The sequence below is a fragment of the Diabrotica virgifera genome, chromosome 5 (genome assembly GCF_917563875.1).
Source record: "Diabrotica virgifera virgifera chromosome 5, PGI_DIABVI_V3a".
In the NCBI taxonomy this organism is placed as follows: domain Eukaryota; kingdom Metazoa; phylum Arthropoda; class Insecta; order Coleoptera; family Chrysomelidae; genus Diabrotica; species Diabrotica virgifera.
The window spans coordinates 91,235,050-91,249,029 of NC_065447.1; positions in this window are offsets into that span (position 1 = coordinate 91,235,050).

The window sequence follows — 13,980 nt, forward strand, 5'->3', positions numbered from 1 at the left end:
AAAATATATCGTCATGTTTATTAAAATATGTATAAAACATACGATGTACAAACATGAAAAGTAGTCGGAATCAGTAAACAATTTGAAACTTTATTGTTTATTTATGAAGCATATCGTAAACAATTAACGTAAAAAGTGAAATTATGTATAGTTCATATAATTAGCTACAGTCTGTAAAACTTTCAAGTTTCTTCATTGTAAAAAACAAGAGAATTTGTGCATTTTCCGTTAAAATCGTTTTTTTATTTAAACAATTAATAAACAAAAAACTTTTTATTGACTATTCGTATATTGTTCCTGCGAATGCATATGTCTGCAAATTTTTAGTCATTTGCATTGAAGAAAATGCAGTCAAATTAACGTCCAAAAATTTGACCCAAACGATTGAACCAAAAAAAAACATATCACCACAAAATTTCACCAAACATGACCCTCCAACCCACCCCCTGGAGGTGGGGTGGGGGGTAACTTTAAAATCTTAAATAGCAACCGTCACTTTTTATTGCAGATTCGGATTCGTCATAAAAAATTAAGCAACATTTATTCGAAACATTTTTTAAAATTTGTGATAGATGGCGCTAATAAATCGTGTTTTTCCAATTATAGCGCCCTCTATTAACAATTCTAAAAAATGTTTCAAATAAATGTTGCTTCATTTTTCATGACAGATCCGAATCTGTAATAAAAAGTGGGGGTTGCTATTTAAGATTTTAAAGTTACCCCCCACCCCACCTCCAGGGGGTGGGTTGAAGGGTCAAGTTTGGTGTTATTCGAAAGGTTTTCGAAAAAGATTAAAAATCTGTTTTTAAGTTTCTCATTTGGAGCTGTATTTCGTGAGATATTAGACCGTTTCTATAATTTACCTATGGTATCAGGATAAATTGTTTTTCCCAATTATAGCGCCATCTGTCCACAGTTCGAAAAAATGTCTTGAATAAAGGTTGCTTACTTTTACGTAACGAATTAAAATCTTCAAGAAAAACTAGGTGTATCTAGTTGAGATTTTAAAGTTACCCCCACCCCACCTCCAGGGTGTATAGTGAGGGTTGGTGTTTGGTGTCATTGGATAGATTTTTGAAAATGATTGAACAAGTATTTTTCAGTTTTTTGATCCGATGTTTAGTTCGCGAAATATTCGACCGTTCCATTACTTTTGGGACACCTTGTATAAACAAATATATGAGCGTTCAAAACTTGAAACTTTATTGTTTATTAATTATGAAGCATAACGTAAACAATTAACGTAAAAAGTGAAATTATGTATAGTTCATATGATTAGCTACAATCCGTAAAAGTTTCAAGTTTTTTAATTCGAGTTTTGGTTGAAGTTTTGTTTCGTATCATATTGAAATTTGACACGAATAAACGCTGATTTATATAAACAAATATACAGTGCGGTGGAATAAGTGTTGCCACCCTCCTGTTAACTTGTTTATTTTAAGAATAAAAACAAAACTCTCGGACAGGTCGATTTTTAAACCAACCATAGTATATTATAGCATTAACGTTTCGAACTTTACGCGATCCCTCTTCAGGTGACAGCCATAACTTTGATTTTTTTTAAATAGTAAAGTACATCATGTTACACCTCATTTAACAGCTTTTGAAATACTGATTTCAAAAATGTATAATACTTTAATCCTGTTTGAGAGCGTAGGCGCAAAATTTCGGTCGAACAATTTTTAAACTTCTTCAAATGCAAATCCACTAATGTATGTTGGCGATCACATTTTCCATTAACTCTCTGTTTCTTGCAATGTGTATCAGTGATTGTATGTCGGTAATCCCTGTCCATTGCCTTATGTTTCGGAGCCAGGACATTTTCTTGCGTCCTATTCCTCTCTTGCCTTCAATTTTACCCTGGATTATAAGTTAAAGGAACTGGTATTTTTCGTTTCGCATGATGTGACCCAAATACGCCGTTTTTCTTTTCTTGATGTTTTCGAAAAGCTGACATTCTTGGTTGATTCTTTTAAGGACATCCACATTTGTGACTTTCGCCGTCCATGGTATCTTTAGGATACGGCGATAAAGCCACATTTCGAAGGCTTCTAATCTGTTTATATCCCTCGTTTTGAGTGTCCAGCCGTCTATGCCATATAGCAGCACCGACCACACGTAGTATTTAGTAAACCTTAGTCTCAGTGTAAGGTCGAACTCTGAGCAGGTTAGTACCTTCCTGAATTTTACGAAAGCTTGTCGAGCTTGCTCAATGCGACATTTTACTTCCCTGTCCGATGCCCAGTCTTCAAAAAGCCACGTTCCTAGGTATTTGAATTTTCTCACTCTCTCAATGGACTTAGTATTTAGTGTTATGGTGGAGTTTTCAAATGCATCCAAGTTTCTGGAGATGATCATGAATTTGGTCTTTTTGGTATTAATCTCTAATCCCATTCGCTTACTGTATTCTCCGATTATAGTGACAAGTTGTTGAAGATCTGCTATGTTGTCGCAAATTAAGACAGCATCATAAGCATATCGTATGTTGTTGATCAATACTCCATTCACTTTGATTCCCATCTCTACATCTTACAAAGACTCTTGAAATATGGCTTCCGAATAAATGTTAAGTAAAAGAGAGGAAAGCACACATCCCTGCCGAACGCTCCTTCTTATTTGTATGGATTTGGATATAGAATTATCTATTTTTAATTGTGCTGCCTGATACCAGTACAAGTTTTCAATGCATCTTATGTCTTTTTGGTCTATATCAAGCTTCTTGAGGATCTGCATTAACTTGTGATGTTGGACACGATCAAACGCTTTCTCGTAGTCTAGAAAGCACAGGAATACGTCCTTCCTCTGATCCTAACAATTTTGGACCAACACCTGTGTTGCTACTATTGCTTCCCTTGTTCCCGAACCTTGCCTAAACCCAAACTGAGAATCACTGATGTCCCATTCACATTTTTTGTATAATTTTTGATGTAGTATTTTTAAGAATATTTTTAAAGTGTGACTCATCAGGCTAATGAGTCTGTGATCCTCAAATCTTTTTGCATTGACTTTTTTGGGTAGGGGAATAAATGTAGAGAGCAACCACTACTGAGGATAGCAACCAGTTTCATAAATAAAATTAAATATTTTATGTAGTGCTGAAATTCCCCTTTCATCTAGTAGATTGAGTATTTCTGAAGGCATTTCATCAGGTCCAGGTGCCTTATTGTTTTTTGAATATAATATTGCCTTTTCTATTTCCTATTTAGTGATTGAAGGGCCAGTCAGCTGGCAGTATAAACTTCACTCATGGGTCTTTCGTCATGAAAGAGCTCCTGGATATAGTTTTCCCATATATGAATTTTCTCTTTTTCACCTAGCACTACCTGGTTATCCTGATTAACTATAATAGTTGGTCTTCGTTTTCTGTATATTCAGGCAGTCTCCTTAAGCTTTTTATGTAAATTCCGATCGTCGTGCTGTGGTTGTAAATGTTCTAGATCGATACATTGTTGCTTAAGCCATTCATTTTTTGCTATTATTATCTTTGCTTTTATTTGCCTGTTAATGTTTTTATACATATTGCTGCCATCTGGGTCATTCTTGTGTCGTCGTCGTTCATCCATTAGTAATAGTTATTTCTTCTGTCATCCATTTTTGCTTCTTGTTCTTTGGTTTGTACCCCAAGTTGCTTTTCATGATGTCTGTTACAGCACTTGTAATCGTATTCCATGTTGGTGTTAGATCTTCGGTAATGTTTGTCGTCAATATTTGAATTTGTGTGTTTATTTCATTACTTATTTCTGCTTGTATCATTGGATCTTTCAGTTTATCCAATGCGATCTGTTGTTGAGTTTCAGGCTTGTTTTTGCATGAAAGAGCGATCTTTATGACGGCCACTAATAGTACATGGTCAGAAGGCACATCTGCTCCAGGATATGTGCAAGCTCTTTTGACAGTTGTGCTGAATCTACCGTTGATGAGAATGAAGTCTATCTGATTTTTTATTATGTTCTGAGCTCTATCGGCTGGAGATTTCCAAGTATAAAGGCGACGGGGGTGGGGGTGGAGTTGGAACCATGTGTTGGTAACTCTCATGTTTTCTTCTTGACAAAATTGTACAAGTCGGTCACCCCTTTCGTTCCTTGTTCCAAGACCATAAGGTCCAACTACGTCTTCAAAGCTGTCTTTCCCTATTTTGGAATTAAAATCTCCCATAATTATGTTAACACCATGTTTCAATCGTTAATGTAACAATTTTTAAACGCATTTATTTTTTTCGAATTCTGAGAAAAGTAATAAGTATTTTTGAAAAATTTAAACGCAGAATGAAAGATTAGATTATTACGGGGGGCTGACATTCCCTGAGAATAAACAAAAAGTTTCTTTTGAATGATATATTTCAAATTAAAAATCACACTAAATTTTCTCTTTTTTTCACCACTGTGACTTATTAAAATAAACATTATAGGAGTTATCAGGGACTTTGGACCATCGTGAATACTGTAATATTTCATTCTGCGTTTAAATTTTTCAAATATATTTATTAGTTTTTTCAGGATTAGAAAGAATTCGACCGAAATTTTGCGCCTACACTCTCAAACAGGATTAAAGTATTATACATTTTTGAAATCAGTATTCTAAGAGCTTTTAAATGAGGTGTCACAGGATGTACTTTCCTATTTAAAAAAATCAAAGTTATGGCTGTCACCTGAAAACAGATCGCATAAAGTTCTAAACGTTGATGCTATAATATACTATGGTTAGTTTAAAAATCGACCTGTCCGAGCGTTTTGCTTATATTCTTATATAAACAAGTTAACAGGGGAGGGCAACACTTATTCCACCGCACTGTATGAGCTTTTCAAAACTTGAAACTTTATTGTTTATTTATGAAGCATAACGTAAACAATTAACGTAAAAAGTTAAACTATGTATAGTTCATATGATTAGCTACAATTCGTAAAAGTTTCAAGTTTCTACATTGTAACAAACAAGAGAATTTAAGCATTTTTCATTAAAATGGTTTTTTTTATTTAAACAATTAAAAAACATAAAAAAAAATGATTGACTATTCGTGTATTGTTCCCGCGAATGCATATGTCTGCAAATTTTCATTCATTTGCATTGAAGAAAAGTCAGTCAAATTAACTTCTAAAGATTTGATGCAAACTATTGAAGTAAAGAAAAGCGTTCAATAAAGCTTTCCCGAAAAAAGTACTACAAAAAAAAACGTATATTACTTTGTAATAGAACTTGTATTAATCGTTAACCCTTGTGGTCTCTTGGCGTAATTTGTACGCCAAAAAAATATGGAAATATTTAAGTTAAGCACATATTATATGATTAAATAAACACATATATTTTATGTAGAAAATATATTAAGGTGTAAAACACAAAATAAAAAAGAATTCTTAGATTAACATGAAAAGATACAAAAAAAGAAGTTAAATTTAACGATATATTTCAATATATATTTGTTAACCAATATATCACGAACAAAAAGAGCCAAACGAAAAAGTAGCCACACAGTGGTGTAGATAGTAGCAAAGTGGTAGAACCTTTAACAAACATTGAGCAGAACGCAAAGTGGTTTCAATAATAGAAAAAGAGATTCTACGTACGCACTTCACCTTCTCTAGATCAATTAAATAAGATTCATTCTTTTAAGAGCCAACTCATCAATATAACTTCGGGAGATAGTAGCACACCCTTTTCCGAAAGTTCTGCGAAACTTTGGCAACAGTGCGTCGGACATAACTTGAATATTGTGACATTAACTCATAGACGGGCTAAATAAAAGTAATAGAAAACAGTTTTATTATTAGTAAATAAATATTAATAAAAATAAACCAAAGTCGGTGAAAATTAATTAAAAGCGTATAGGTTATTCCGGTTTTTTTATTTAAATTTAAAATTGAACTTTTAAATTATTGATGATATTTCTAGACTAAAAAATCCTCCTTGAACTTTATATAAGTACTCGCATTAGAATTCGAAATATTTTTACGTAAAATATACTTACCTATATAGCCCAATAAATGACCGTTTTGTAGTGTAATTTCCAGGGACAACTCCGAATTGCATGAAAATTTGGATTTAGGTTCTACTTACCCTCCACTTCAAAGTTGAATTTGTGCCGTTGGTTGCTTTTACTTGAGGGGTGACATTTACCCCTTCTCAATGGGTGAAAAACGCGTGTTTAAAATAAGGCCGGAAATGGATAAATTGACTTATTTTAAGCACCTTTTGTTCTATAAAGTTTTTTAAGTAAGTCAATATTTTTCGAGTTATTCGCGATTTAAAATGTTGATCTTTCGACAAAAAAAAAACTACGTTTTCAGACCATTTTTCCCAAATAACACAGAAGGTAAATATTTTATCGAAAAAAATATTTTTAGAAAAAGTGTAGCCTATAAAAAACGAAAAAAATGGTGTACCAGCAAAGTCTAAAAATTAAGTAGAAGCAAAGTTGTAGCTCATGAAAAATACGTTCTTATTCGTCTAATTCCAAATCGGATAATTCAACGCGAAATCACCGAAGAAAGAAGCGTTTTTCGGAAAAACCTTATTAACATTTTTAAAGTATCGAAAAAAAGCTTATTATTCGTTTTTTACAAAAGTTTAAAGCATTAAAATTAAACGAGTTACACTGAAAAAAATTTGGCCCCTTTTTTTGGTACAAAAAATCGTGAAAACCGCCCTCTATTTAGCACCCTAAATGAAATTAATGGTTTGGCTTTACTATCTATTTTAACTGTATGTGTATTGTTTATATGATATGTAAGTTTGATTGGTTTGAAGCGATTATTTTTGAAAACATTTGGTTTTATAGTAAAAAAAATTTTTCTAACAATTTTTGAAAAATTTTATTTTTTCAAAATAACTTAAAATGTATTAGTGATAAGAAAAATCTTAAAGAGTAAATAAATGTAGGTTTTGCTATTATAATAAATATGCTAGTTTCATTTTGTTTCTCCGTAAGACAAAAATTGGTTAAGATATGGCTGTTCAAAATTTGCATACCCTCGTGATTAGTGACCAATTCAAGCTTTCTCAATTATAACCCTTTCAAAAATAAACACTTTAAACCGGTGAGCCTGACAGATTATTTAAAAAATAGATAGGTAAGTAAATTGTTTGTAAAGCGGTAGCGATTAATTTCATTTGGGGAGCTAAACACGGCGAGATTTTCATGATTTTAAAAAAAAAAAGAGGGACAACTTTATTTTGAGCGTAACTCGCTTATTTTTAATGCTAAAGCTTTTGTCAACAATTAAAACAAAGCTTTTTATAAACACTTTAAAAAAGTTTAAATGGGTTTTTCCTGAAAAGTGCTTAATTTTTCGGTGATTTCACCTTGAAATATTCGGTTTGGAATTAGACGAATAAGAACGTGTTTTTCATGCATGAGCTACAACTTTGTTTCTATTTGATTCATAGACTTTACTGATACACCATTTTTTTGGGTTTTTTATAAGCTACAATTTTGCTAGGGATATTTTTTTTTTATAAAATATTTACTTTTTGAGTTATTTGCGAAAAATCGTCTGAAAACGTAGTTTTTTTGTCGAAAAATCAACATTTTCAATGGCAAATAACTCGAAAATTATTGACTTAAGTAAAAAACTGTATAGAACAAAAGTTGCTTAGAATCAGTCAATTTATCCATTTCCGGTCTTATCTTGAACTTATGCTTTTTCACCCCCGAGAAGGGGTGACTGTCACCCCCCAAGTAAAAGCAACCAACGGCACAATTTCAACTTTGAAGTGGAGGGTAAGTAGAACCTAAATCCAAATTTTCATGCAATTCGGAGTTGCCCCTGAAAATTACACGGTATCGCCGAATTTCCCGTTCATTTATTGGGCTAATAAGTAAAACTCACAATTCACAATAATCTATTTTTCAAATAGTCCAACAACTTAGTTCTATTACACAAAAATATAATAAATTAAATATAGTAAATATAGTAATGAAACACAGACTTACTCACAATCATTTAATTATACTTTGACGACCGGTTTCGATCTCTACAATATACAGATCATCTTCAGGTCGGCGTTACAAGTAGTTAAATGCTACAATAAGAGAAAACTTGTGTTAGACCAGTGTCTGATTGAAGAGATGTTAATAGAAAGCCAAATTTAAAAAAATTTTTATAAAATTTTTTTAAACATAAAGGTTTGCAACTGTTGACATTTCAGAATATTGGTATATACAAAGTCAAACCTATGAGTAAAAATGCTCATAGTCATGTATGTGCAAATGGGTGCATACAGTTTGAATTTGTTGAAATTAAAATTTTTAACCATTAAAAAACAAAATAAACATAAACTGACTTAAATATGCTTCCAAATTCAAAGTAGTAATAATAAAAGAGATAGTAATATTGTTCTAATCTACTGTATATAATAAATAATCTATCTGTATAATAAATTAAATATGTATAAATAAACACTAACGAATTCTTAAATACACTACTGTACTGAACAGATAGTACAGATAACAGAACAGATGAGAGAATCGTGCTATTATACTTAGAAATCTAACGCAGGTTTGTCAAAATGACAGTGACTATTTTTGTATGTTGCCATATCAGTTATTACTTATAATAGGTACGTTCGATTTCCTGTTATAGATAAAAAATTTTAGTAGTTTCAATGTGACACAAAATCTAGGCATGGGATAAAAAGTTTATTTGAAGAAAGTGTATTTTTTTGTTGGTCTTAATGGCGGTACAGGCTAGTTTTTTTAATATTGTATTTAATTATAGAATAATTTCCACATTCTAACATATTTCTTAAATTGGGCTCTGTACCTCCATTCTTTACTATATTACGGATATATGTGTCAAATATCTTATAAAATATTCAAAATTAAAGCCACAATCTTGGACCGCATTTTCCGTCTTTGATGACGAGCTACTGTAGCCTATTGACAACCAATTTCAAATTCTTCACGTTCAAAATAAAGCCCTCAAGCTATGTTAATTACAATTTATGGAAATTCATAAATTAAAAATTACAGCTTTCTTTCTAAATTATCAACTGTAGCTCTCCCCTCCTTAACTTATTAAGCGGGTAGGCGCAAAATCTTGGACCAATGCTCTTTAAATGCAATCACTTTTTCGAATCTTGAGAAAACATAATATAATAAATATTTTTGAAAAATTTTTACCCAGATTAAAATATTACATTATTACCGAGAGCTGAAAGTGCCTTAGAATAAACAAAAAGTTTCTTTTGAATAAAATATTGGAAATTAAAAATCACATTAAATTTCCTCTTTTTTTTTCACGCCTCTAACTTATTAAAATAAACATTATATAATTGTTCATGGATGTTCGGCCCTCTGTAATAATATTGTAACCTTTCATATGAGATAATAAAATCCCGTTAACGTTGTAGTCAATATTAGCTCTCTTATTTTGAACATAATCAATAGCCTATTAAAATTAAACTATTTGTATTATAATAACCTAAATATTTTTGAAAGCTATTTACATAGCAAATAAGGAAAGAAGAGATAACTCCGTAAAATAACTTTAACAGTAATAAACATTAAAATATATATCTGTTGCACCGGTAATTGAACACACAATTTAAAAGTTACTCTATATATTGTTTATTTACGTTAAATAATGGTTCCAGGAGCTCATTTGAAACGAGCAACTATTAATCTCATCGCTACTATGAGTAGCGTTGTTAGAGTAGGTTTTTATGAGTCCTGAAAGAAAAAATTACATAGAACATCAATCATTCAAGCATATTGGTTTAATTTATATTTAGGGAAACGGAACAAAATGCAAAATTTTGACTCATACCAAAATTTTCAATGTGTTTTAAATGTATTTGTCTTTTTCGAATCCTGAGAAAACTAATAAATATTTTTAAAAAATGTAAACGCGGAATGAAAGATTACATTATAACCGAGGGCCGAAAGTCCCTGAAAACTACTATGTTTATTTTAGTAAGTTGCAGGGGTAAAAATAAAAGAGAAAATTTATTGTGATTTTTAATTGCAAATATCTCATTCAAAAGAAACTTCTTTATTCTAAGGGACTTTCGCCCCTCGGTAATAAAGTAGTCTTTCATTCTGCGTTTAAATTTTTCAATAGTACTTACTCGTTTTCTCAGGATTCGAAAAAAATGGTAACATTTAAAACACATTGAAAATTTTGACATGCGTCAAAATTTTGCATTTTGCTCCGCTCCCTTAATACTGCGTCGGTATATGCCAGTGGAAAAGTGAGTGTTGTGTTTATGTTTTGGATATTTATACTTTATTTAGTATTATACTGAATTATTGCTCTTAATTTGATAACGTTTCATGGTCTACTTGAAACTTAACTTCTTAGTCATACAGTCACTAACTAATTTTATAGATTATAAAATTTATCGCCTATGCTGTGATTTGATCTCTGCAAGGAAAACTCGAGGCCAAAAGAATAAATTGTGATATGTCACTGATGACCAGAGCTCGAATTTATAGGCAAATATTAAAAGAAGGCAAACGTGTTAACATAGGAAATATATCGCACACCTAGTTCAATTGTGCCACAACTGCAAAAAATTCGAATTTTGTGTTAAGGCTGTAAAATATTGCCTATATAATGCCCCATCTTATGCAATACAGCCTGAACTAAAATATTATTGAGGATAAGTATAAAGTAAGTTACTTCGGTATTTCACTGTAGGGTTTTTGGAGGTTTTGAAAATGCAATATGGCCATAATTGGGAGATGTGGCGATAATATACACTGCCACAATAAAACCGATGTAATTATTCAATACGTTGAATACGGCCACAACAGCAAAAATCAATTGATTTTTTCATTATATTGCCGCCGTATCTCCTAGGTATCGTTTTATAAATGACTTTCTTCACAATTTTAATAAATTGTAATAAGATCCAGCGAATAACTGTATAATTTGCTACCTAAATTGTAATTTTGAAGCCAGTCATTTTCAAAATAAATTATCTACAGGCCATAACGCGTTTGCTACAGAACGTTTTGCTCATTTCTCGAGAATATTGTGTTTTGCACTTGTGGCACTATTGAACTAGGTGTGCGATATAGGCAAGAATGTATTTGTTTCAAAAATAAGAATTAAAAAAAATAAAAGGACCCTAATACACACACATTAAATGCCCAATTGGAGCTTAAATATATACCAGCTTATTCCGTTCTACTATAAATCACTTACTCAATACAATATTACACAACGATACATCTAACTCTAACTTTCTAACAATAAAAATTTATTTGAATTTTACTCTTCATTAACATTGAAACAGCCTCACGAATGGAAGACATTTTTATGAAAAACGACAAATTAGATGAACATAAAGAAATACTTAGATTTGACAAAATTCGTGCTACATAACTTTTTAGTACCTCGGCTGCTACTGTCTCAGAGATTTAAGGGAGTGGATTCATATAAGGTGTTATGATATACTCTTATTAGCTTAGAAAAATTAAAAATATAGAAAAATTTGAATAAGGATGTCGAATAAAAAGATAAAAATGTACAATAAATAAAATATTGGGCGCTATTGGTTACCTAAGGGAAACCAAACTTTATACAAAAAAAAAAAATAGAAATAAAACAAAGAAAGATAAATCAAAATAAAAAAAAGAAACATAGTCAAATAAAATGATATACATAATATACAAAATATTATAATGTAACTTACCTTATCTACTCTACTCAATATATTATATCCAGTCAATTTTTTACTGTTCCTACGATTCAAGAGAGAAGGAAAGAAATAATAAATTTATAATATGTTGAAAATCAAACATTATTTATTAAAAAGCAAAAAAAATGAATCTCTGATCTCTGTGTTACAATTAGAGATCTAGATTATCAAAATAAAAGAAAATGAAACGGAAAGTTCTACACAAACATAAAAATGATACCTTTACATTGAATGTCCTGTTTTCTTCTAGCTGCCGGTTGGTCCGCAAGTCCAAAACGCAATATCACTACGCGATAAAACACTTCACTGTTAATAGCTACAGCAAACAGTACATGAGGTTATCCATTGTTTATAAAAAAAAATTATAGAAAAATTCAGCATTCAACTCGAACAAAATTATTTAGTTGAACTCGAACAAAATTTACTTTTACTCGAACAAAATTATCAAAAGTTCATTAAACTGGATCAAAATAAAAAATATGAGCATACTTCATGATTTGACTGTAATGTTAAACATAGTAATGCAAAAATGAAACTTCTAACTCCTACTTCCGGATCTGACTGTATAAAAGAAATTTGTTGATACCAAAAGTGATATGAGATTTTATCGACGATTCGCTTAAAAATAGCGAGAAAATCGCCGGAGCTCCACTTATCCACCACACTGCATCGCCGCGCTGAGTTCTCAGCCGGCCAGGAAACTGGTAACTACATCTTAAAAGAAAACTGACTGGAACTCAGAACTAAACTTAATTCGATGGCTGCACTAAAGGAACTTAACTGAACATGATGATGGCCCTAAAGGAACTGCTTAACAGAACCGAACATGATGATGGCCCTAATGGAACTGCCTTCCCTAAGCTCTACCTTGATCCTTCTAAACTTGGGTTCCTTCTCCCAAAAAAAGAAGTTGCCTCCTACTTTGACCAATAGTGACCATACCAAACATTTCTCTACCAATCAGGTGGCTAGGAAACTTACTCAGGACATCCTACAAAATGAATCAATTTTTCTTTTGACCAATACGAGCTCGCTATCTTTGCAATAACAAGATTCCTGTGTTCTCACGGAATGCCTGACTCATATTATCCCGTTAGTTTTTGCGAACTCAATATTTAATGGTTCTACTAAAAACATCGGCTTATCTAGCTTAAGCCTTCCGGTTCCAATACACATACAATAGGTTTCTTGTCTGTAAATATCATAAACCTTTATACTCTAGTCTGCAAATGCCATAAAAACCTTTTATCTTGCAAGCTACAACAACGTTGGTGGTACAAGGCACTTAAATTTCGAAGAACAGATAGATAAATAAAATTCGTAATATTTGACTATCTACGAAAAAGTAGATTTCACTTCACTTTTCGTGAGATCTATTGAAAAAATATTCCGTTACAATATGCGTCTTGCTTTGCATAAAGATAGAACCGTTATTCTCAGTATTGTAAACACTTAAGGCATTTATCTACGCCTAATTCTCGAAAACATAAAATCAATCCAATTGAACGCAATAACACGGTCTCAACGATCATGACATACAGGGTGCAACGAAAGTGTTACAACTGTAAACTGGGTCGGAATTTCAAATATTTAGACCGTAATTTCGGGGCTGTCTCAACATATACCCAATAGCAATTTTCCTTCTCATTATAATTTTTACTGGATTTCTACACACAATCATAGAACAACCACACTATATAGAATAAAGATATAATATCACTTAACTTTCTTCTTCATATCCCATTATTTAATTTAAATACAGTCTTCGTCACCATAGAAATTTCCATTTGATTTATTCGAACAGTTACCAATATCATTACCTATAATACCAATCGTTGTTCCACCTCACAAATATCTGATTAAACAATTAATCCTATTCAATTACCACGTGCACTCCACGTGTTTAACATATCGCACCAAAATGGTGGCTTAGCATGTAGAGCTTGCTTAGAACACCGATGATGCTCTCTTTAGAGCGAAAACGTTCTGTCTTTTAATGTAGCCCTTTATTGGGGTTTTAAATAAATATACCTTTTACACAGAAGATTTTCTTCAATTTTTGTAATTAATGTTATACAGCCAGTTACAGGAAGTTTTTCCTTATGGAAATTAATTTTGATTAACATTGTAAAACATAAAAAATCAGTCAAAACCTTTAACACAGAACTTTAATCAAAAAATTAAAAAGAATTAACAAAATTATAAGCAACAATAATAAATAAAATCAAAGAAGTTGCTGTATATGTCCATCACCAAAATCTCTACATAACCTAGCTTGGTTGACGTACACTGACATGTCCTAAACATAGTCAAAGTTAACATAAACTGGAAAGTATATCT